The 25,021-nt window shown below is 55.0% G+C and overlaps 1 protein-coding gene across 4 annotated transcripts in view; it reads right to left on the bottom strand.

Moving 5' to 3' along the window:
- Bcl11b (BCL11 transcription factor B) overlaps positions 1–25,021 on the bottom strand; it is an 86,881-nt gene that overhangs the window by 7,637 nt on the left and 54,223 nt on the right. The gene's annotated exons all lie outside the window — the stretch shown is intronic.

Raw genomic sequence — 25,021 nt, 5'->3', positions numbered from 1 at the left:
GAATTCAGCCTCCGTGCATCCTGGCACAGAGTGACGGGACACCGGCCGAGCAGAGCATTCTGAGACCCTTCGCCAGAACAGTGAGGAGTGAAGGAAAAGCTGTTGCCAAATCCACCAGGATGCACAGCCGCCAGCACCGATTCGTTAGAGTCTGGCTCTGGTGACATCGGCAGGAAGCTGTCGTGGACATTGGTGGCCCTGAGCCAAACTGTCACGGTCTTTGGCCGTCTTTGGGGTAGTGAGCAAATGGAGGCTGAACATTTCATCCGGAACCTTCTCTGGGTGGCCCCTGCCGACCTGTGGGGAAGCCAGCCATCGCGTCAGCCAGAGCCCCAACCGTCTCACGAGAGAGATGGGGATGGAGAAGCCTCGGCATCGGTCATCGGCTGCACCAGCTGCATGAGCAGGAAGGGCAGAAGAACTGGGGTTCCCCACACACACACACACCGTCAACCCGAGCCTGCGGGAGACACTGCCAAGCCCCTTTTGCCTCCTCAGACTTCCCTCCACCTGGAAGCCTTTAATGCTGGTATCAAACTCGGTCTTGCAGACTCCCTGGTGCAGCCATGTGAATGTGAGCTGCCCTACACATAAGGGCACATGGGAAGGGGATAAGATGACCCCCCACCTTATGAAATCCTGGGCACACTAGGCTTTCGTTTTGTTTTGTGTTGGGGAGCAGGGAGTGCTGCTAACTCCTTGGGAACCCTTCTAAACAAATGCCACACAACTCAGGGACCAAGGGCCCCAGATTCTGTCTCAGGGCTTAGTCTTCGGTGCACGCCTGTCTCATATCAGAGTTACAGGCTTCTGTGTGGCCAGGACCCCCCGGACAGTGCTGTGTGTGCACTGTCATAGCAGCTGTCCACAGGGCAGGCACCTTGCGTGGGTTGGGGGGTGAGGGCGGTACAGGAAGCCAAGGCCAGGGAGGCCCCGAGACCTCAGCTTCCCCTCTGCACAGCACCCCTAACCAAGAGTGGCCCGGCTTCTCAGTCACCATCCCAGTCCCCAGCATCAGTTAATGTCCTTAGGGACAGGACACTGCACCTCAGCTCATGGGTGAGCTAGCTAGAAGCCATCTTGAGACTCCTCTTCAAGGTCCTTTACTTATTGATTGATTGGTCATTAATTGATTGATTAGCAAGACAGACTATATAAGTAATATATGAGAAGATAAATAAAAGTCCCTTTCAGACACAGGAGCTAACACAAATGAAATGCCGTGTCCTGAGAGGTCACAGATCTTCAAATTAACATTTGGGTCTGTATCCTTCCCATTTGTGTCTCCCTAATTCAACCAGTAATGGCATACAGCACCCCGGTTCTGTATGTCCTTGAGCTGGGTCACCTCCTGCCCCCACCCCCACCCCATCTTTACTTCCTTGGGTAGCTCTGGATCACTTCCTGTTTCTGGTGGCCACACATTTTCTAGAAAGTTCTTCAGCGGTGAGCAATACTGAAAGCAGAGGAAACTCTGAGGTCCGAGGCAGGCAGAGAAGGAAGCACTGCTCAGAGCCGAAATGGCCGATTACGTTTTTTTTAAACTCAGAATGCCAGCTGCCGGGAAGCGTGTTGCTGCCTGTTCTAAAGAGCTCTGATGTTTCCACTTCTTTTTTTTTTTTTTTTTTTTTTTTAAGAAAAAAAAGACAGTTCTAAAACTCTTAACCTGGAGGTGCCTAGGGAACGAGGTTACCTGTCCATAACTCACCACGAAGTGTCAAAGAGCTATGCGACTCGGCGGGTCGGATTTCAGGGCCACTTGTCACTCCCAGGTGAGCTCTCTCCTTACCTGGAGCCCCAAAAGCTCCTGGCCCAAAGAACATGATTCGCTGCAGGCAGTGGCCTCCTCAGGGTCTCCGCACTACTGAATTTTAAAACTCTCCCAGCCCTCCATCCCTAGACAGACAATGTCTTCCTATCACCCCACCTTTCTTTTTTTGTTAAATAAAATGTTCATTACCGTAGTGTGACTTTATGGTTATCTCTTGCCTACAAGTATCCCCAAGCACGGGGCTGTTTGCCTTTGAGAACTGAACAATGTCAGAAAGTCGTTATTCTATTAGAACGCTCAACAATACGTTTTTAAGCACAGCACACAGTTGTGGAAGGCTGGTTTTTAAATGTGGCGACAGAAGGCCCTTGGGTGCAGGCTGCTTCTGACTTAAGGCTGGCATGCTCCCCTTTAGGGCAGTGGGACACTGCTTCAGCGATACCCCTTCCTTGAACTTGGGGCCACCTGCCCATGTGAGCCAACAGTGCCCTGCAGCATGAGACAACTGCTTTCTTTGCTGGTGAAGCACTCAAGAGTCTGCGGCTCCTGTGGCCCTGTGTTCCCACTGATAGGTGGAGGCCTAGATGACTCAAGAGCATTTATTCAGAGCCATCAAACCTGCCCTACAGATCGGAAAGGCCAGCTGCGTGCTGGGTGATGCCCGACCTGGGCCTGCGTGCTTACTCCTTCTTTGCTCAGGAAAAAATCCACCTGCCTCCAAAGAGGGCTGGGGGACTGCTGAGCTGCTGCCCCTTTAAATGGCCCGTGACAGTGCCGCCAGTGCAGTGGGGTGCGTGCAATTTGTTTTTTGTTAGCATCCTTGTACCTGGCTGTGGCTGTCTGGGGATGACTCTGGCAGTAATAAAACCCTGGAGGAATTTTAATGCAGCCTGCCTCGTGCCTGCGTTAGAGGTTCCAGGAAACTAGAAACTTGCAGACGTTGAGAAAACATGATTTTTTATTGTGACGCTTGGGAACCGACAGGCAACTGGACCTCTGTGAGGAAACGCTCTCCCTCGCTGCCACGAGGCTTTTCTTAATGAGCATTTAAATAATCGTTCCTCCTTATTACTTTGCATGCTCTAATAACACCAATAAAGGTACCAGGGGTGGTCAATAAAAAGCACACCTTTAATTGAATTATTATCCCTGGAAAAGGCCATAATTGAGGGGGCGGATCCTCCTAAGGCCAAGAATGCGAGGGGCTCTCGCCTAAGTGTCTGGCAGCTGGTTTGGCATTTACACCTATGTCAGCTCTTTTCATGTTGCTCACCACAGCCTCTGAGAGATGACAGGTGAGGATCACACCCCTCTTGGTAAACAAGGTGACACTGAGCAGCTGAGCTGCAGAGCCAGGACGTGGAAGGGCCACGTGCCTCCTCAGAGTTCCCAACTCTGACCAGCATCCACCCCTGGAGGGATGTATTGTCCTCTCCACACTTGTCACAGTGAAATGGCCAGGACCGAGGTTCCCGCTGCACTGTGCGTGACTTTAGATGGACAGGGGACAGACCCAGAACAGGCCCTGACCTTAGAGAGGAATCATTTCTCAGTGCCAGCAAGCATGCAGTGCCACGGTCCCCAGGAACACAGCAATGAGGCCACGAGATGCCAAAGAGACTGGGCCCAGGGGCAGGAAGCCAGGTCCAGGATGCCCCGTGGCGGGTCGTCTCCCTTGTCAGGACTTCAAGATGCCGGGGACCAAGGTGTGCTGGCTGGGCCAGGTGACCACTTAACCCTCCTTCAGAACCTGCGACTGCCAAGGACACCACCTCTGGAGCTCCCGGATGGTCCCTCAAATGCATGGATTCCTTCCTCACTTAAAAACCATTCACCAGGCGGGGGCATGGCTCAGTGATAGGATCCCTGCCAAGCATCAGAGAGGCCTCCTGGGTTCAATCCCTAGTGCTAAAAAAATAAATAAAAATAAAGCCCATCTCTTTTTATGATGTCAGGAAGAAAATGTCACTTGGGCACCTTGGGGTCTATGCAGGTTTCACTTTTGTATTTTTCCTGGATATGGTCCTCTGCAAAGTCAGTAAGCATCCCTGCTTGTTCCAGATTCCCTGGGCACACCTCAGCCCTCTCCACAGTGGAAGTGGGGAGCGAGAAGAACAGGAGCAGTGATAACCAAACAGCCTCAGGGCATGGGTACCCCAAGTGCCAACTCCATCCCTGCCATTGACAGAGCAGACGTGAGGACCAGAAGAGAGAGGCAGGATGTGCCCCGGGCCACACAGCTGACAAGGGGCGGTACCTGTGCTCGCGTGCACCTGTGCTGTCATGATAAAAACCAGGTCAAGAGAAAAGTGTGTAGGTCAAGGGCCCAGGGACAGGCAGGGGCAGCTGCCTGTAGCTCAGGAACAAAAACATCAAGATGTGTTGCTTTGGGCTAGAACGGCAGTAACTCAGTGAAACCCCATTGATTAGTTCATGGGAAGATAATAGACGTTGGTTTAGAAGAAAAAAATCTTTCAGAGCAAGTGCTCTGCAGAGTGGTGCTTGTACTGTGGGAATACTGACCGGTACTCCTTGGTCTCCCCTGAGAAGGTTATGCAAAGCTGGCATCCATCTAGCAGACCTCGTCCCCTACATCAGTGTCTGTGGCAGACATCACCAATCCATCCCGACACTCTCTTTCTTGGCCTAAGGATCTTTTTCACTCCACATTGCAGATAGCCATTACCAGATACAGCACACTCCTGAGCCTCTCTGCTGTCCCTGGATCCCAGCACACACAAGCCAAGGTGGCAGGGACCAGGACAGATGGCTAAATAAATGTGGTAGCACTGTGTGTCCCACTGAGAACAATGATACACCTGCCTTTCGTTCCTTTATCCCCAGGAGCCGCACGCCCAGCCTGAACTGGCAACACCACAGGCAGCCAAGGACACAGCTGCCAGCCCATGAAAAGTCGGAAGCACCTGATAACTATGAGTGGTGGGCGGGGAAGTCTGGGAGAAGACAAGGGCTTGGCTCAACTGGGGGTCGGGGGTGGAATCTGCATTGTGCAGAAGTCTCACTGATGTGGCCTTAGTGGCTTCACAATAACTCTACCCTGTGTACAGAATAAAGGAGACTCAGGGACACATCATTGGCCTTGGACTATTTATTTAAAGTTCCTTCTCTGAGCTGGGTATGGTGATATACAGCTGTAATCCCTGGGATCTGGGAGGCTGGGGCAGGAGGGTCATAATTCAAATTCAAACCCAGTCCAGGAAACTTAGTGAGACTGCCTCAAAAAATAACAAATACAAACAAGAAAGGCTGGTGGTGTAGCTCAGTGTGGAGGCACTGGGGTCAAGCCTCAGTACTGCTCCACTCCAATTTTTTAATTAAAACACTAGAAATTCCTCCTCTGGATTTCAAACTCCCTGAGCACAGGTCCAAGCTGGAACTCCAGCCCCCAGCGTGGTGACTGCCACTGATGTGCCTCAGTGGTCCGTGGACTTAGGTACAGAAGTGTCCAACAGCCTCAGGAGTCTTCTGCACGCCTGCCAGCCAGCAAGAGTCTGGGTCCTTCCGCGCCCACTCCAGAGCAAGTCCTTCCGCGCCCCTGCCGGGCATCAAGGAGCCCTGGGGTGTTCATCTACAAGATGAAGGGTACCCCACTCTCCTGGGGTGTTCACTGCGGGGGGAGGGACCACGCTGGGAAAGTGCCCCAAACAGGGTCCCCATGTGGCAGGCGCTGGGTACCCAGGAGGTGACAGAGAGAGGTAACAAATGCCAACCCGAAGCCCTGAGCTCGGTGTTCCATGTGTTTTCCCGCAGTAGGAGTGACTGATGTCACCAGCCTTAAGACCTGGGCATCTGACTCCACCTCTGACCCGTGTCCTCCACGCCCACCTCCTCCAAGCAGGGCTCAGCTCAGTGGCTGCAGCCAGAATCCCCACCCTGGGCAGAGGATCCACAGGGCACTGTCCCTGCCTCTCAGCAGCCACAGGCCCACCACAAGGGACACCAGGCCCCAGGGGACACTCAGCAAAACCAAGATGTCCCACCACTTCCGCCACTACGCACAATGGAACAAGGGGACAATCTCCCCAACTCGCAGGGCCTCTGCCACTCACCTGGTGATGCACTGGGCACCCACCTTTAGCTGTACACACTGTCCTGACCCTTCACCTTCCCTGTCTCCTCTCAGTGATCATCGAGTTTCACACCTTCCAGAGCTGGCCACCATGCTGGGCCCTCACCTTCGGCTTTGACCATCGTGTCCTTGGTCATGACCATGGTCTGCTCATCCCACCTAAAGCCTGCTGTGCTAATGCTAGGCCTTTTGCAGAGTTCTCAGTATCAGGTGGATGCTCCAGGAAGGGAGTTAAATCATACCTTCTAAGAAAACGGAAGCTAAGTCCCATCACAGTTGAGTGAGGGTCCTCTGGTCCCTCGGCTTAACACGTGGCAGAATCAGGATTCACACTCTGGTCCGGCTGACCCCGAGGCTGGTGTCATGCCAGGATGCACTGCTGGCTGCCCCCTCACCCTGAAATCTCCAACTGGCCCTCACGGGCCTTGGCAGGCGAGGAGCCAGCCACACACAACCCTTCCACCTGCACCCATGAGCGCCAGGATGGGACAGGGAGGCCAAGCGCAGAATTCAAGGACAGGAAATGGCCAAGAAGAGGGAGGCCCACACCCAGGAAAACCCTGCTCTGCCTCACAGTGACATCCAGGTAGCTGCCAGGAGGAAAAGTCCTGGTTCCAAACCTGCACAGCAGCCTCCAACAAACAGCCGGACCTTGCCCTGGACCACCGGCCAGGGAGCCAGCTTCCTCCATCCTGGAGGCACAGGCAGGGCCGGGAAGTGGACATGGAGTCCTAAGGGGTGCAGCAGCCGCTGCAGGGCCTGGCACCAGAAGCTCTGGGGGTAGAGGCTGCGGGGGTATTCACAGGGCCAGGGTGCAGGCCGAATGGAGAAAGGACAGCTCTGTGCGCAGCAGGACTGCAGGAACGCAGGAAATGGAATGGAATTCAGAAGGGGTCCCAGGCAGCCTGGACCCGCCCTGTCCTGCAGGGCTGTCGCCTGCCTGTCTGTCCATCTGATCTGCCCATGCCCACCCTCCTAACTGGGGCAAAGACAGGGAAAACCCAAGGCCCCAGCACAGCTGCTGGCAACCCAGATGGGTACCACTATGGCTAATGGTGACGGTGCCTTCCCATTTACTCCTGTAGGTCCCCACACAGGGCGCTGTCCTCGAAGGGGACATCCAGAGAGGGCTCGACCCACCCGCTTCCTTTCGGAGGCTATGCTGTGTAGCAGGAGCCAGGGGACAAAGAGATGGGCGGCTGGGAGGGCAGGCAAGGCTCTGGGAGGAGGAGCCTGTGGCAGGCGAACACTTGGAGGAAGATGAGGTCGAGGTGCAGGGAAGGGAGTGGAAGGCGTGGCCTGGCCAGCAGAGGAAGCCCAGAGCAGCAGGCCTGGGCGTGCAGGTGGAATTGAGAAGGGGCTCAGAAGCTGCCTCGGAGGCTCTGAAATCATGTGGGAAAACTTGCCGGCCAGAGAGCAAACTGCAGTGGCCAGAAATCCCATCTGAGGAAAACTTTCAGGCGAGAAAAGAAAAACAGATTTTTCCATTCCATGCTCAAGAAGTGTTCATTAGAACGAAGTCCCAGCGGAACGAAAGGTCTTTGTTTCTCACCAGCCCTTCCCTTCCCAAGTCAGCAGATGACCACCGGACACAAACAAATGAGACTCGAAGTCCGGTCTGAAGATGGCTGGCAAGGAGGTGGCCTCCTTATCACCCTCTTGACCAGGAGCTCAGCTACCCCAGCAATCGTCTCATCTGAAAACCCCAGGGACCACACAAGTCCACCTTCAGGGACAGGGCGGTCCAGGCTCTTCACAAAATGCACAAACATTAAAACCGAACTGGGGCTGCAGGCCCCTCGCACCCCGGATTTCCCCAAACAGCCTTCCTGTCAGGGCTCGACGCTGCCACAGACCAGGTGTGCAGTTTCAGACTCAGGAAACAGACAGCCAGCCTCGAAAAGAAAAGAAATCGCCCACCCGCGGGGCAGCTCGCTGTCCTGGAGGACAGCAGCCTTGTCAGTGCCCTGGGAGAGCAGGGGGCAGGACACACGAAGTGGTTTCACAGGTGGCAGGTCGCGTGCAGCGCTCAGAAAAAACAGGCAGCACAGCCCTGAAGGTGGTCTTTGGAGCCTCCCCATTCCCACTGGGGGCTCAGAGGCCCCGGAAACAGTGGCAGCCTTCCACGAAAGAGACTTCGGCGTGGGAACCTCAGAATCCTCGAAATCTGCTCCCTGTCGAGCACCCGAGCAGTGGCTCTGGAAGGGAGCTGCTAGAAGATCTCATTTGGGGGGTTTTGTCCTCCACTCCTATCAAACATGGAGCTTCCAGAAAGGACTTCAGAACTCGGGCTTGGACACTGCACGGAGGTGTGAGGGAGAAGCAAAAAGCGAGCCACCCTCATCCTTCCACGGATGAAAAGGAGTGAATCAGGAAACCAGCCGGAGCCAGCTGCAGGTGCGCGTGCACGGCTCCCTCTCACGTGGCACCGAGCCTCCTCCTCCTCCTGGGCGACATGACACAGGAAGTCAGTCCCGACTTCCTCCGCGAGCCAGCCTCCATCCTTCTGTCCCTGAACCCACAAAAATCTCCACTTTCCACCCAAGAAGTATGGCAGGGGCAGTAAATCTCGTTTTAATGGAGTGTACGTTTAGCTGCGAGGAGATAATTGACGTTATGGAGCGCTTCGACGCGAGTTATATAGGTTAGCAAATGCAGAGGGGACTCATTACGGACACACTACAAACAAGCAGTAATATATGCATATTGTTCGGAGTGGTGTTCGAGCAAAAGTGTTCCGGTCCGCAGGGATTGATAAAGCACAAGAAAACAGCAGATATGCACTTGTAAATTTGTCTCATTTGTCTCTGAAGTTAAAGGTTATTCCCTTGTTCTGAATTTGTAATAAAAACATGCTAGCCCAGAGTTTGTGCAGAATGTTTGAATATTTAAATTTTGTATAATGATAGGCAATTATAGGGTAAGAACTGGACCTTAGGAATTGGGGAGGGGGTGCCCCCTAATGATTCTTTTATCTTAAGTGCATTCTGCAAGTGCCTTCCCTGCAGGGGCTCAGGACGGGACCCAGGGCCACTACACGGTGACCAGCCAGGCTTGGGTTCTGCTTCATTGAAAATGCACATTATCTCTGCAGCTGGCGGGGAGGGGGATGGCTGGTCAGGACTCCTGTCACAGAGGAGGTGACCAGACCAGGCATGCAGGGGGAGCCTTGCAGGGTACAGCGTGAGTTTCTTCTGTCCCCAAGCAGGGTGCCCTTCCCCTGGCCTCCCATCCCCCCAGCAGGCAGGGAGGGTGGCAGAGAATCCCAGCTGTGCCCAACCCTGGGATGGGGGCAGTGGTGGCCCTGCAGTGGAGCCCAGGTACCCGCCTGACCGTGGCTGCCCGCCTGCCCAGGTTAACCAACTGCAATGTTAGAGGAACTCCAGCCAGCTTGTCACCCACACAAAAGTCATCAGCCAGCGAATGTTCTTTTCTGCACCACAATTAAGACGAATCAATACGACGTGCCACAAATGGTATTTTACTCTCAATAAGAACTCGAGCTGAGTTTATTCAGAATATTTTAGCGCTTCCCCGGGGGATTTTGGGCCGACGCAGATGGCAAATAAAGTACTCAGCCTAAGGCTACAGCACATTATGGTAATTCTAATGTCAGATGTACTTTAATATACAGCTCTATTTAATCACCCCATTATTTCACATTTCCATATGAAAAACCTGCGGCACTTCTGCAGTGCTTTGCCTCTGCCACGGTGCCAAGCTTCCTCCAGCCGCTGCCGCCAGCCGGGCCGTGGTCACCCTCGCCAGGCTCAGCCTGACAGCGCTGAGGTTTCCGGGCGCCCAGATGCACTGTTAGGGAACCAGAGGATTCAGAGAGGTGCCAGCAGCACCAGGACAAGAGGAGAGACGCCGAGCACAGGTTTGCACGAAAAGGCAGGATGTGTGCTACACACACACACACACACACACACACACACACACACACCAGAGGGGAGAGACGCTGATGTCAACAGGCCCTCTATAAACACCAACAGCCTCGATGGTCACTGGGCAGCGTGGCGGCCTGGTACAGTGCAGCGCTGGCTCTGGCCTGCAACCCATGGTCCCACAACAGCTGGGCCTCCCCACGAGGCAGGCTCACAGCAGGTGCCAGGAGGCAGGAGGACATGTACACAGTCAGCCTGGCTGGGCTGGTGACAAAGGAGGAGGAGGTGGGGAGGGAGGGGCCCAGGGGCCGACAGCAGCCTGCAGCCTGCACCCTGCACAGTAGGTTCTGCAGCCAGGAGACCCCAGGATGGTCCTGTCCAGCTCTGAGGCCCATGCCCCGGGGAGGCACAGCTCTATGAACGTCTGTGGTGCCCAAGGCTGGCTGGGCTGACCAGGTGACAGGGAGCAGCCAGGGGAGCCCGGATTTTGGCTGAGCCCCGAAATCACTCTTTCGAAGTCTTACCACATTCCGAGAGAGGCTGGCACAAAACTCACCAACCGCCCCACTCTACATTTCTCAGAGACGATCTGCTTGGGGATCAGTGACACCTGCCACCTGACCCTGCCCGGCGCCCCAGAAATGAGTCAACATTTAAAGCCACAAACAAGATTCTTGTAAGTGATCGCAGCTGGGCCCTAGAGCAAGGCCCTCGCCTGGGGCCAGGCTGCGTGCGATTCCCAACACCGAGCCCAAATAAAATCTCTAAGGAAGGAGGGGTGTGGACGGGGAAGTAGGAGGGAAGGAGGGAGGGAGGGAAGCAGGGAGGGAGGGAAGCAGGGAGGGAGGGCGGTAAAACTCAGAAAGCCCAGTGCACAGAATCGCTGGGAAATTCCTCCGAGCCTCTTCACCTGTAAGGCTGGTAACTGCCTAGAAGCCGAGTCCGGGGAATTCTCTAGAGAAACCAGATGATGACTTAGCCTAAGTCCTGCTGGTGACACACAGCTTCCCACCCTGACCCTGGCTGCCCTCACTAGTCCCGTCAAGGTCACCTTCAAACCAGGGTCGTCCTTCTTTAAAACATATATTTTGGGGACAAAATTCAATAGAAGGATTCATTCTCAAATTCCCAGACTTTAGACTTCACTTTTTGTTTTTAAATCTGGGGACAGATTCTTGCAAAGTTGCCAAGCACAAACCTGTGTTCCTCCTCATTCAGTCCCCAGAGTGCTGAGATTACCGGCATGGGCCACCATGCCCTGATATTATGGGTAATTCTTAAATTTTAGATATCCAGTAATATTCCCTAGGCCAGTGATGGCAAACCTGTTAGAGCTTTCAGTGATATAAACAATCCAATGTGGCACACGTGCCATAGGTTCGCCACCACTTCCGCTTAGCCCCTTTGCTGGTGTCATCAGTTTGGAATAACACGCTAGACAGGTGGGTTTTCCATAAAGGGCTACTTTGCTCCTGTAGGAGCAAACTGAAGGGGCTCAGGATGCATCCAGCACCTAGTAGGTTTAGGCCAGAGAGGCTGCTAACAATCCACCCATAGGATGCCCCCTGAGCACGACCAGGCCCCAAGATCTGTGCCACTAAAGGTGAGCATCCATGCGCTGCACCTTTTAACTTAGACAGTGGCTGCCTGTGAGCACCACTTCCGGTCCAGGAACACACACCGGAAAAGGAGAGCAAGAAGCAAACTGTGGGATCCCAGTCAACCCATCACTGCAGACGCCCACAGAGTGCCAGAGCTGCCTGGAAGCCGTGAGTCCGAACCTCCGAGAGTCTTGGTTGGAAAGGGAAAAAAAGAACTGCAGTCTGAAGGCGGGGGCAAGAGAGCAGGGCGTCCATCTGTCCGCACCCCAGCCTCCAGCAGGTGGCTGCCACCAGCAAATGCCCTCTGCCTGAGGGACCCTCCCTCCAGAGCTGCCGGGGCCCACTTGGGCAGGGACGTCAGGGCTGCCCTAGATTCTGGTGCTCAGCAGCAGCAGGCTTGTAACAGCGGCTGCAGGAGCTGAGAACCCAAATATACTTCCTGAAGTCAAAGAGATAAAAATACAATTTCTGCTGCGTACGCCGCTCTCTCAGGCTGCAGCCAGGCTCCTGTGTAGGGGAGCTGGGGGAGGGGGCGGGGGATGACCATGCAAGCTTTAGTGATTTAAAAAAAAAAAAAAAAAAAAACACACAATCCAGAGAGATTACATCAAAAGTACAATTAAGGGACGCTCAGCATCCCGAGGCCTTCGAGAACGTGCCGCCTCTGGAATATTTTTAGAACAATCACTGGAGTGATTCTCCTTAGTTGTAGAAACACTCCAAATCAGAAAGTCAATTTTTCCTCTATTTGCAGAAGTGAGCTGGCTGCTCTGGACGCGACGCCGTGTTTTGCTTGGCGGCTGTTCATCACACTGTCTTGGCAGGCTGTCCTTGGAACGCGCACCGAGAACCTGGCTCTCCCATACAGTAGCACTTTCATTTCGAGCGCCCCAGCCACGCTTCCCTAATAACAGCCTGAGAACTGCAAAACCCGGTCAGACCAGCCCTTTAAATCGGGAACAGAGCAGGGCTTCGGGGCGGGCGGCTCTCACCACAATAGGGGCTGTAAACCGGGCCGGGGCTTTCCATCCAGAAACGTGGCACCAGTTAACAGCGGAAAAGGAAACAATGCCAGGCACGTTCTGGGGACAGCATTCTGGGGACAGCAGCCTGGGGACCGTGGCGGGTTTGCCAGCAAGGCTTCACCTCATCCTGCCACACACAGGCCCAGGCCCAGCCCTGCTGGCTCCTCCTCTCTATCCTGCAGCCCTGGCAGGAACCAGGTAGTGTGGCCACTCGGGACAGGAAGGGTCAGGGTCCCCGCTTCCCACATCTGGATGAATCTGACCTCCAATTTCCTTATCCTCAAATGGGGAAGAGTCCCGGGCTGGGGATGGTAAGGGAGGATTCCAGAGCATGCGCACAGCAGCCTCCCAGCTGTCAGTGCTCTGCAGAGCTGTTCAGCGGTAAGAAAGTGAACGACCCAGTGAGTTAATGAATGAGGGCATGAATGAATGAATGAATGCAGGCCCGGAGGACAGGGCTAGAAGGTCCTACCTCCTCGGGACTCCTCCAGAGCAAACCCCTCCCACCCCTGCTCAAAGCCCCCTGGGTCCTGCCTTGCAGTGGGCATCAACAGGGGACTTCCAGGTACAATTTCCGCCCCTCCCTGGCACCAAGAAATGTAGTCATTTGGGCTCTGCTCCTCAACCACTGTCTCTGTTTCACACGTCCTCCTTTCTTTCTCTCTGTGTTGTTTACAAAGGTTTCATTATGTTTTCAACTAATCAGAAAGGCCTCGCTAATACACAATTAACATGTGATTATAAAAAAAATTAAAATAGCTTCCAGAAGAAGGAAATGTAATTAAGTAGAGAATGCTTTTCAATAAGTGCTTGCTTTACCCCATCCTCAGAACACAGTCTCTGTTCGTCCACAATGCCTGGAACAGATGCCAAGGGCAGAATGTTAAAAGCAAGTGAAAAAGGACATTATTTTCTGGAGGAATAATAACCATCACTTGGCACGTTATGTTGGAGAACTCAGATTCCGGCTGCAGAGGGGTGACCTCCCCCCAGTTCTCTCACCCTGCTTTTCTGTAAAAATGTTTCCGTTCTACACACAGAATAAATGATTATACCCAAACCTAAGACAAAAGAAGTCAGTGTAACTCCATGAAGGAACAGCAACCACACGCACACACCCTCACGAGGTTCACCATCAACAAAAGTTCTAGTCCAGGTTCTGGGACCACCACTTTTTAATCACTGTATTTATTTATTATTGTCTTATATCACTCAGGGCCAAATCTCAGAAGGGATTGGACTTTGGAAGTTCTCAATCCCAACTGAATTTTTAACCGCACGTCTTAGAAGCCAGCAGACAAATCAGGATTCCGTTACTTTTCCCCTGGCCTGAATCACCCCAAATCCGCCTTCATGATATTTTATCGGCCCTAAAGCTAGTTAGGCAACATGAATTCTGGCACTGGAGTTTTGAAGGTTTCTCCCCATCAATACGGCCCCAGAGCAAACTGTGAATTTAACAATTTCCCAAGGAAATAGGAGTTTTGCAAGACCTGTGCCTGTGCCGGCCGGATGGAGAAGCAGCTACATCTGGAAGCTCAGGGGTGGTGGCAGAGTGACTGCCAGGGACCTGTTCTCTTCTGCTGAGTCCACGCTCAGCAAGCCTCTGCCCCACGCCTCCGGCACCCTCTGGGTGGGGGCAGCAACACAGCTGCCAAGAAGCTGGGCAGTGCTGGAGGAGACTTGGCTGGCAAAGCCGGTGCTGGGTCCTCTGGCCTCGGGGCCACTCGGAACCCCGCCACTGCTGCTCCACGTGCTCCAGTAAAGGAGGTGACACGATGGGTTTCAGCCACCAGCTGGGGCCCTGAGCACGGCATCCCTCCTCTGCATCTGTCTCTTGCTGTGAAGTAGCCCCACCACGCCGGGAGAGTCAGGGGTTTGCGTGGGTGGTTAGGATTAGGGTGTCATAGACAAAGTGGAGGGCCTGGGGATGTCACGAAGGAGCCACGGCCTTCCTTGACCTCAGCGGAAGCTAAGGGCCACATGCCACATCTTCTGGCAGCTCCCAAACTACGGAATGAAGGGCAGCCCACCTGCAGTCATTTACATGTCCTCTCCCCAAAGTACACAGAAGGGGAAACTGAGGCTGGCCAAAACAGGAAAGGATTTGGGAGACTAAGGACTCGTGCCTTTGGGTGACTTTTCTGCACACCGCTAAGGCTGAAAATCACCAACCCAAAGCTGACATTCGCTGGCTTCCTGCCCTCCACTTTTGAGTCCGAACATCACACCCACCCCAGGCGCCAACAGCAGTCCACTCTGACCCAGAGCTCCTCTGGAGGCCACCAGGGCTTGGCACCCCAAGGCCAGCAGCCACCCTGGCTGAGCACCTGCCACATCTCCGTGTGTCCTCCATAACCCCGGGAAGACCGTCCACCGTGGGTTTCAGACTGAGGGAGGGCTAAAGCTCGGAGACCGCAAGCCACCTTCCTGTGGCCGCACTGCTTCCCAGCCTCTGCCCAGCAACAGGCCAAGTCCAACAGAAACGGCTGCGGAAGACAGACCCCACCCTGCAACGACGGGCCTCATCCAGGTTGCCCTGCTCCACAAAACACAGCCTGACACACAGTGGGTGCTCGCCCACGCCCGCTGGAGCTGGCAGGGCGGACCTCCTGCCCGCCCCCAGAGGAGAAGCTAAAATCCTGCAGCGGGTGCCCACCCCAGCGACTGTGCAGGCAGCAAAGAACTGACAGTTCTTCCTAGATAAATATCTGGAAAGAAGTCGGGAAACAATTAAAACTAAAAGCTAATAAATGATAAAGAAGCTCAGGAGCCAAGGCCTGGCCCACTTCCCAGTCTTCATTCATGCATCAAAAAAGCCCCAGCGGTCCGAGGCTTCGAGGGCAGCTGGGCAGTGGGGCTGTCCGGCGAGATATAAATGGGGATTTGATACGATCGAATGTACTCGCCGCGTTCCCAACGCCAGACACTATCTCCCGGCGCCCCCGCCAAGTCCCCTTCTTGGGGGACACATGACAGATGATCATGTAGCCAGGCAACCAGGGGAGGAAAGGTTGCAAAGTTCCTGCACATAGTGAGCCAGAGCCGCCACATTCTGTCACCGGCCCTGACACCCAGTCTAGACCTTAAAACACTGAGGGCTGGGGGTGCACCGGCCGTAACTCCAGCACTGGCACCTAGATGCCCGGTCTCCTCCCCTCCCCCACTTGTCCCAGGCAGCCCAGCACACTGTGCAGAAGGAGGGCAGTTCCATGCCCTCGCCAGCAACCACCAGGGTCACAGCTGGCTCCTGGTGGTATCCACAGGAAGTCCCAGACCCTGGCTCTCATTGTGTGGCGGCTCATCTTTCCTGGCCATTCCCGGTCCCCAGCTGTGGGGAGGCACGAGGTGGCTCTGTGACACTCTGGCAAATATCTCCCTGGATGGCAGGCAGGGAGGGGAAAGGGGCTCGCAGTTCTCACGAGTAACACAGGCGTGCAATGCAGTAGGGGTGTGCAGCCGTGTGCTCTGAAGGCCCACAATGCTTTGCAAGGCCACATGAGACACCTCAAAAGCTGCGTTCCTGCAGGGAGCACCTCCAGGCCGGGTGTTCCCAGCGTTTCTGCATCCTCAAGGGAGGAGGCCTGCAGGCTGGAAGGGGCACAGGGAACTCTTACAAAGGACCTACTGTGTGCTGGGAAATTTCCACACACACAATCTCGGGAATTCTACTCACAACTGGAAATCTAATTTCTTTCTTTTCCTTTTTCTTTTTCTTTTCTTTTCTTTCTTTTTTTTTTTTTAACAAGGGAGAAGACGGAGGTCCAGAACCAGAATCAGAAACCAAGGGCCTGCCTTTCTGCCTCCTTCCCTGTCCCATCTCAGGCGGCACAATGGGGAAGTGTGCTACCCATCACCTGGTTTGGGGACGCTGTCTAGGGGTGCGGTTGCAGGCAGTGGGTCAGAAGCACCGGGCAGGTGAGTGAGAAGGACCTGGGGACGGAGGGTCTCGCTGGAGCTGGAGGCAGCAGGCAAGCAGGCTCCGAGCTCTGCGTTCGTGGCACTGCTGTCATTTTTTCCCTCTCTCTCCAGTACCCACAGTGCACTTAATAAAGAAAATGAGTGAAGTTGGAAAATTGAAAATTGGAAACAAGAATAATTTTTTTGCCAGGCGTGCCTCCGGTCCCTCTGGGTGTCACGAGGGTGGTAAGGGGCGCTCGCAGGGAGGAAATGAAGACCTTGCCGGGGACGCGGGGGGGTGGGGGTGATCCAGTATCTAATGAGGTTCTTCTGACGAGGCCGAGACACACACCCACTGCTACTGTTTCTAGCTGCAGAAATAGAATATGATTATCCCTAACATCTCTATCTGAATGGAAATGACCACAACCAGAGACTGCCAGGCGGCCGGGGAGGAGCAGGCCAGGAGACAGGGGCAGCGACTCCACGGCAGGCATGAGGGTCCCACCTCGGAGAGCGTCCCCACTACTGGACACACAAGCTCAGTGCCAGGTGAGGGGGATCTAGGGCCCCTGAGGCCACTTGACTCCCAGGACAGAGCCCCCAGCAGCATGTGGGATTCACAGCCCTGCATGGAGCCCCCTCCTGCGCGGGGTGCCAGTGAGGTTGGGAAGCGATCCATCACTGCCCTGACGTCCACCCCCCCCCCCCCCGCCGCCATCTTAGCTAAGAGCTGAATGGCTTTCTGGGAAGCAGAAGGAGGAGCTAAGGCAGCCACAGACTGGACAGAGGCTGCCAGTGCAGGGTCCCCGGCTAGAAACTTCTCTTTCCCATCAGCAGAAGCCACCGTAACTTTTGGGGTTACCATCACGGCGTTTTCTGATTTCTGGAGGCTCGCTTTGTTCTGGCAGAAAACATAGAAGATACAGAAAAGGACAGGGAAGAAACCATAAGCCACCAATACAGTTTCTGTCCAGAAGCTGCAGTTTCTTTCCAACCCCTTCCTCTGGACTTGGACACAGCAGGCTCAGCTCAAGACCAACCGCCTGTGGACGGTGGACTGCTCTGCCCAGCGCCTCTGGATTTTTCCTTCCACACTAAAACACAAAGACTTCCTTTTTTTCCCCCTAGCATTGGTCACTGAACCCAGATTCTTTACACTAAATGACAGTCCCAGCCCCGGGCCTGTTGATTTACATCTTGAGACAGGATCTCACGAAGTCACTAAATCACCCAGGCTGGCCTCTGCCTTGTGATCCTGCCTCAGTCTCCCACAGAGCTGGGATCACAAGCCTGCGCCACTTCCCCGGTGCACAGTGAACCGCTGCACAATCCTCCCTCCCATGGCTGGTGTCTTGTTCATTTCCCCATGTTCTTCCTTTCTGAATCCACTGGTTTTCCGGGTCTCCACTCTGGCAAGGCTGCTCCCTCCTGGGGTTTCCCTGTTAGTCTTCCAAGCATCCCAGGAGCACAATTCCTGAGGCCCAGCCATTCCACACGCACCCTAGGAGCCCAGCAGGATGACCCCTGACCATGTGCTTCACCCCACACTCAGTCAGAACATCCAGAAAAACTTCCCACACAATCCATCACTTTGGAAAAGTCTTGCCCAGCTGAGACTCAGGATCAACTCTCCTTGTCCCTCCTGCGTGGACCACGACGCCCTCTCCCCCACGATCCCCACAGGCAGCTCCGCTCTGACGCCTGAGCTGGGCTCCCTCTGGGGGACTCCCACACCACAAGAGGGTGCTTTCCATGGGACTCAGTCCACAAACAATCATTTTAAAACACAAAACAAACAGAAAGAGCACTGCGGACACTTTCACGATTGGTGTCCACTTCCTGAAAATGTGAGATAATGAATAAAAATGTTCATTACTGAATTATTCACTTTTCCTCCCTGATTCACGTCCTGGTAATTACCGTGACCAGCCTAATAAAAACTGCTACAAACCGAAGGTCAACTGGCAGTTAGAAGTGTTCATTTTCATTTCAATGTATTCATCTCTGGTTCCTAATGGCCTCATTTTCTCCCATGCTCCTTAATAAATACCACTGAATTACAGGTTAAATAGCTAAATTAAATTATTGCAATTATAGCGTGCAGAGCCCTGAATCTGGGTTTACCTTTCCCAGTTCAATTAGAGGCGAAGTTTCAACAGCCCTGGAATTCTGATTGCTGTCAATATTCTCAACGGCTGAGAGTCTCGCCCAGATATTTGGTGAGGGGTTTTTTCCCCTTCGTGTTTCCGAGGGGCTGATTGGAGCGCTCTTGAGCGAAACGAAATCACACCATCAAAAGTGGTTTTTGGAAATCGACCACAAGGCATAATTGATTCTTTTCCACTGGAAAGGGAGAAGCCTTAGCAGGGTTCTGGCTACACGCTGCATGTGTGTGTGCGTGTGTGTGTGTGCACACGCGTGTGTGTACACAAAGGAACACCCCACTTTCTGCAGGGGAAACCTACATTTCAATAAATCCAGACCCTCTCTGTCTCATGCTTCAGCCCACAGTTATTTTACGAGTCCACATTAAAGAACTTCCTCATTATTTAAATCTATTCGAATGCTTGTTCCTCTCGCCGTGTCACAGGATTAATTACTCAACATCCCTTATAAGACAGAGTGTCTTAATAATGCTCAGAGCCTGGGCAGGGGAGAGAAAGTCCTCTCCAGTTCTGCTTCCCCAAATCCCAAGACATGAGAGTCCATTTCTTGTGGAAGAGCTCCCCCTGACTTCTCCGTCCCTCGCCTTTGAAAGGCACCAAATTCTACCACGGACAGGGACTCCTGGCTTTTTTTTTTTAAGCAATCTTAATAACTCGCAGCAGGGTAAGTGGTGAAAGCACACAAGGCCCCAGCCAGGGAGAGTGTGGAAACCAGGATGCTGCACGGTCAGAAGCAGGTAGCTGAGTCTGCTGCCCTGTGCGAGGCCCCGGCCTGGCCCCAGACCCGGAGCACAGGTGTCACCAGCCCTGTGGCACAAGGGGTCCCTCTGATTTGCTTGCTGGGACACTCACATCAGGAAGCCCTTCACCCAAGACAAGCCTATTCCCAGAGCAGTGCATCCGTTCCCCCAAAGAGAAAGGAAATCACTGCCCAGGCCCAGGGACGCCTAGGTAGAGATAAAGGGTGTCTGCAATTACACTCTGAGGCCCACCCTCCTGGCCAAAGGCACAGCCCGAGCCTCCTGCATGTCTGTGCCAAGACCCAGGGCCACAACACCCCCAGCTTGCAGCAGGAGGCTGGCATGGTTGATTTTGGTACTAACAGAATGGATCAGAACCAGTTAAGTCTCAGATAAGCAGCTCCCCTCCAGGGCCCAGGGGCTCCCTGAAGTCTGGCAAGAAGCAGCTGCTGGCCAGTCTCAGCTGACCAGAAATGAAGTCCCTGGATTGCTAGAGGAAGTAGGATGAGGGAAGAAGCCAGGGCAAAGACGCAGATCCAAGCAGACAGCACTACCCTGAATTCCCAGGCCCCACATTCTCCCAACATCAGGGTAAAGCTGCAGAGCATCCAGGCTCCTAACGGAAGTGGCCGACACCCAGGCAGATACTCCTGCCTTAGCAGGAGTTCCTCCCCCTAAAACAAAGCCAGGCTCACAGTGCAAAGTACCCTGGAGCACACAGACCTCTACTGAGATGATTGCTCAGCAGCTGCAAAGCCGACGCAAGCCACGAACACTTCGAATGCTGTGTGACACAAACAGCGACCAGCAACCCTCCTGCACAACCCAGGCACACTCACACCCAGACCCAGCCCCTGCAACAACCTATAGGCAGCTGGGTCACTGCCCTCAGCACCATCAGATGCTCTCTTCCCATTTCACACGGGCCAGCGAGGCGAAGCAGCTCAGCCAGGGTCACAGGGCTGGAGGCCCTCTGGCTGCTGTCCCCCCACTGCAGGCCTCCTCCTGCCCCTGGTTCTGGCTCTGTGGTCATCTCGGCCTTCTCTGCACCTAGTCCTAGGCACCCTGAGATTGAGTCATTACTGCCTGCTGAGAGACCCCAGCACAGTATGTACACCTCATGGCCACATCTACCAGGTCCCCTCTGCCTCAAGGGCTCCCAGTCACCCCACCCACAGGGAGAGCTTTGCCTCCTTCAAGAGTGGGTTCAGCCAAGCTGCCCGAGCTTGCATCAGCGATCGTGCTGGGCAGCAATGTGGTGCCCACTGAAAGCCTCCTGGGGGTGGAAGAGGTCAGCCCAGGCCTGGCTGGAAAGGACATACATGGTAGCATCTAGACCAGGCTGTAGGTTCAGGCAGCTGTCCCAGGGCTGGGAGGGACAGGCACAGCCCTTCTAGCATCCTGCAGAGAGCAGAGTCTGGCTCCTGGCCACCAGAGCCCGGGTCTGACAGCCTCCCCAGCTGCAACCACAGGACTTCCCTGCCCAACCCCACCCAGACCAGCTCAGGGTCAGGGCAGCTCAGGGCAGGGTGGAATATGCCTGGGTGTCTCAGGCAATCCGGCTCATGCTGAGGGACTTGGAAGGTCCCTTCCAGTCGGAGAGAGAAGCGAGAGGACTCTAATGCAAACCCTGCACCAAGATGCCAGGGCCTCAAAGCCCAAGCACTCTGGCAAAGGGCGGCCCCTGCAAAGCCGCTCCCACCTGGTCCATTGGACCCCCACCTTGCCTCGGCACCACCAGCTGTCTTCTCCAGGCCTCTGCCTTGCTGGGTCCTCCCACACATCATCTCCATTAACCCCACTGGGGGTAGGGAACTGAGGCTGGAGAGTGGAGGGAGCTTCCAGCCACAGAGCAGGAAAGCAGGGATGGCTCCTCTGCCCTGCCTGGCTCCATTCTCATCCCCTGGGAACCGAACAGGTCACAACAGCCACACAGGAGCCAACACCTAAATGAAGGCTCCACCTGGCCCAGGTGGATCCCACCACCAAGGGCAGAGAGCAGCTTCCAAGGCAGGACCTCTCCACCCAGAGAGACCTTGTAAGTAGCAGACGCTGACAGTGAGCTGTCTCTGTGCTGGCAAGGAAGATGCCCACAGGAAGGGGACTCTATTTTGGATACCTCCGAGTCACTTCAGCCCAGCAGGGGACAGAGTCATGGGGGAGCAGGAAGCAGCCCTCTGCCTCCCACACCCTAATAAACCCCATCACAGCGCCCTGGGTGTCATCTAGAAGCAGCTTCAGCCCCTGTACCCCACCCAGGCCACCACAACAGGAAAGGCTCTCCGTAGTCCTCCAGCCACCGTCCCTGCCCGGCCTCTCAGGCCCTGCCCAGCCCCACAGTGTGAAGGTCCTGGGATGCTGCCCAGCTGGAGCCTGGCCCAGCTGAAAAAGGCAGACTCTGGTACAGAGACCCTGGCTGTGCCAGTCCCAGGGCATCATCCGAGGGGAACTGTTGCAAATAGGACAGCTGAGCCGACCCCTGGGGACCTCTGCAGCTGCCTGGTCCTGAGAGACAGCGTCCCTCTCCTGGGGAGGGGCAGGGAGACAGAGGCACCCGGGAGCCCTCCTCTCTGCTGGCCTGCAGTCCAGCTCTAGCCCTCCCGACCTCACTGCACTGGGCTTGGGGGCAGGAGTGTGCTGCCTCCCCCAGCCTCATCACTACAGCGACATTGTGCTCCTACAAAACCCAAGAAACCCCAGCAGTGCAGCCCATAGGCAGCCAGGCCTTCACAGCGTCTGTAGCCTCTCTCTCTCCTCATACCCAGGCAGAGCAGGGGCGGAACCCAGGCCAGAAGGACCATGATGCAAACAGCCCGCCGCGCACGGCACATGTGCCCTAGGCTTGCCACCACTGATCTAGAAAATCATCATGCCCTCAGCCTCCTAGCTGCATCCTAGAGCCCCAAAGGCCTCGCCTCCATTCCTTCTTCAAAAGCATAGGGGCTGGGGATTTAGCTCAGCGGCATAAGCGCCTGCCTTGTAGGCAGGCAGTCGTGAGTTTGATCCCTGGTACCGATAAAAAGGAAAAAGACCAAAAAAAAAAAAACAAAAGCATAAAGACCACACCAGGCTCGGTGGTGCACGGGCTGTAATTGCAGCAGTCTGGGAGGCTGAGGCAGGAGAATGGCCAAGCCCAGGTTAGATACCTTAGCAAGACCCTGTCTGAAAATAAAAAATAAAAAGATCTGGGTCTGTAGCTTAGTGTGAGGGCCTGGAGTTTGATCCCTAGTACCTCCAAAAAAAATGTAAAAATCTAAAGTAATACATGAATGCGCCCACAGTGGGACCATGTGGGCAAGGTCGATGGCAGCTCCCCAGCGTGGGGCCCAGACAAACCCCCCTTGGGTGACAATGCATTGTAGCTCTCAGCCCCTCCTCAGACCTGCCACTCAACATGGAAGGGTTCAGGGCACGGACAGGTTGACGGACAGCAGACAGCAGCAATATGACCGCCCTTGGCTATTTCTTTCTGTTTGTTGTTTGCTTGTTTTAGTTTTTTACAGCGCTGAGGTTGGACCCACTTGTCACAACCTGAGCAAGTCCTCAGCCCCTCCTTGGCCATTTCTTCCTGTTGGTGGCCACAAGTGAGACACTGGGGCCAGGCACCCTTGGAGAAGTCCCCTCCACTCCGGCAGAGCAATGCATGCTACAGGTGGAGGGGGTCCTGAGATTCCCCCACAACCTCCCAGTCAATCTCGGTGAGTGACAGCAAAACGTGGCTGACATACAGTCATGGCCACACCAGCGCCCGGGGAACAGGGACAGCCGACTCTGAGCCAGCAAAAAGGAAGCAGCAGTCTGTCCCCACCACAGTCCAGGTCTGGGCCACAACAGGGCCACATTCCTCCTAGTGCCACCGCCATCACCACCACCACCACACACACACCTGGGTCTCCTGCAAATCCTTCCATTGCAGGGACAAACCACTAAGACAGCTTAAAACCTCTAAAACAAGGGCATGTGCCTATCACTGCGCCCCCCCCCCGCCCCCCACTCCCCAAGTCCCAAGCTGAGACAGGAGGGTTGCAGCAGACTCCAGGCCAGCCTGAGCAACATAGTTAAACCCTGTCTCAGAGAATCCAAACAATTACTTGCAAATGGGGAGCACGTGCCAAACATGAACCCCCTCGCGTGGCCAGAGCAGGAGCTGTCCTTGGCCACCTGGCCAAGGTGTGGAGTCCTGGGGGCCAGGAATGCCCAGTGAGAAGCCTCCCTTCGCAGGGTGCTGAGACCCAAATGTCCTGGCCCCCTTGTCCTTCCGAGCCAGCACCATGTGGAAACCAGGTGGTCAGCATGGGCCACAGTCACAGACTCTAGATGTCCCCAAGCCCTGGGTTCCAGGCATGGATGGGGCCCTTTGCCCACAGAGGGTCACAGTCATCAACATGGGTTTATTATGTGCTGCTGCCATGCACCCAGCTTCCTCCCAGCCAACAGGAGTGCCAGCCCAAGCAGGACCAGCTGCATTCACAAGAGGAGGAGGCTAGGACTGCACAACGGCACAGCTCAGGCTCAGGAGGCTCCCCGAGAGTGACACCCCAGCCACTCCAGCCTGTGCCGGCTCATTCTTCTCAGGCTTTGTTACCCTTTCACCTACAGTCAGGCACTGCCAAGCCTTCAGTAAGCCATGCCGATTCGACACAGGGACATGGGGTCCTCTGCCCTGGCTGGGCAGCAAGGGTGACAGACAGACAGCCACATACACGGCAGCGAGGCCAACACCAGGGTTGGGAACCACAGGCCCCAGGGAGGATGGAGCTCCATGCAAGAGCAGGATGCCCAGGAACAGACAGTGGACCCTGACCTGCTCCATGGTATGCTATAAAATGGGCCTAGCAGGAAGAGGGGCTGAGTCCGAGCCCAACCACAGCCTGTACCTCCAGCCTCGGTCCTGCAGGAGGGCCCTGACCCTGTTGAGCCTCAGTTTCCTCATCAGCAACCCCAGGATCGACCCCTGGTGGTGGCACAGGGGGCTCCTGCCTGCCTCCCTCTCCACTTCCATTCCTGCTGGACCTCAAAACCCTCCTTCTTGTTGATGAAAACACACAGCCTCTGCTGACATCAGCGGGGAATTGTCAGGCGACCAGAGAGCAGGCCATGGCCCTGGGGTGGAGACCCATGGAGACCGCAGAGGCCATGTGACAGAACGAGGTGGGGAGAGGCCAGTATGAGGGCCAACCTAGCCAGGGCTCTGAGCGCAAGAGCGCTGCCAGGGACAACTAAGGGCCAGGGGACAAGACGCAGGCGCCCACATGGTCCCAGTGAGACGTCAACATGGACCGGCTCCTGGGCAGACGAAAAGCTCAGCCTCGTGGGCCCAGTGCCCACTGCCCCACAAGAGCAGCCGGGAAGGGAAGGTGCACAATGAGCACAATGAAGGTGGCAGGCCCAGTGCCCTGTCCTCCCTGCCTCCTTCCAGGCCTGGGATCTCAGGCCAAGGCGTTCCTTCTCTGCACCCCGAGTGTAAACCTCATGGTTTACACTCAATCTGCTCAATCTGCCCTGGACAGTCAGCTGACCCCAGCACATAGCATGCGCCAGCCTTCCACAGGGAACTCATTATCTCTACAACTACCACACCTAATCTCAGGCCTCTGGCGACATGCCCAGGACAGGTCAATGACCAGCAAAGACCCCTGAGTCCCCGAAGGTGCCCTGGGAATGAGGGAGGTGCTATTGGGTCATGTTCCCTCACACCAGTGCCTCAGAGGACAGTCTTGCCAGGGTGGAGGCAAAGTTCCAATCCCTGGGGCTGTACAATTGATAGCAGTGCCTGCTATCACCTTGAAGCATCCAGGAAGGAGGAGATGCCATGATCGGCAGGTGATGTCTGCCATGG

Source organism: Cavia porcellus, unplaced genomic scaffold (assembly GCF_034190915.1).
Source record: "Cavia porcellus strain 051 isolate PalLab524CR breed Dunkin Hartley unplaced genomic scaffold, mCavPor4.1 scaffold_31, whole genome shotgun sequence".
Lineage (NCBI taxonomy): Eukaryota > Metazoa > Chordata > Mammalia > Rodentia > Caviidae > Cavia > Cavia porcellus.
This window is presented reverse-complemented; position numbering and strand designations above follow the sequence as displayed.